Below are 468 nucleotides of genomic sequence, written 5' to 3' on the forward strand. Positions count from 1 at the left end.
TCTAGGTTCAAAGGGATTCTTTTATAAAAGTATATAGTCTCCCTGTGATGAAAGGTTCCTTAACTTGGGGTTTGACTTCATGAAATAGGTGAATCCCGTGACATCATAAGCAACATTCTGTATCTACGTGTAAATGTGAATTTCTCTGAGGAGAAGATTTAAAGCTTCTACTGGCTTCTAAAAGGAGTTTGTAACTACCCTCCTACCTCAAAAAAAAAAAAAAAAAGAAAAAAAGGAGTTAAGAGCCACTGCTAATGTAGGTGTTTTCAAAGTCTGAATTTTCTTAAAGAAGCATATGCTTATATTTGAAGGCAATATGACAAAGGGTTAATATTTTGAGGAACCCGTGTTTATATCCAGTTTGTGAATTCTCAGATGTCACATCAGATGTCCTTATTTTCATGAGGACCCTTAGGCCCTTTGGGGAAAAAATATGCAAAGAGAACTTCGGATAAGTTGCTATGCTCC

Source organism: Crocuta crocuta, unplaced genomic scaffold (genome assembly GCF_008692635.1).
Source record: "Crocuta crocuta isolate KB4526 unplaced genomic scaffold, BGI_CrCroc_1.0 scaffold657, whole genome shotgun sequence".
In the NCBI taxonomy this organism is placed as follows: domain Eukaryota; kingdom Metazoa; phylum Chordata; class Mammalia; order Carnivora; family Hyaenidae; genus Crocuta; species Crocuta crocuta.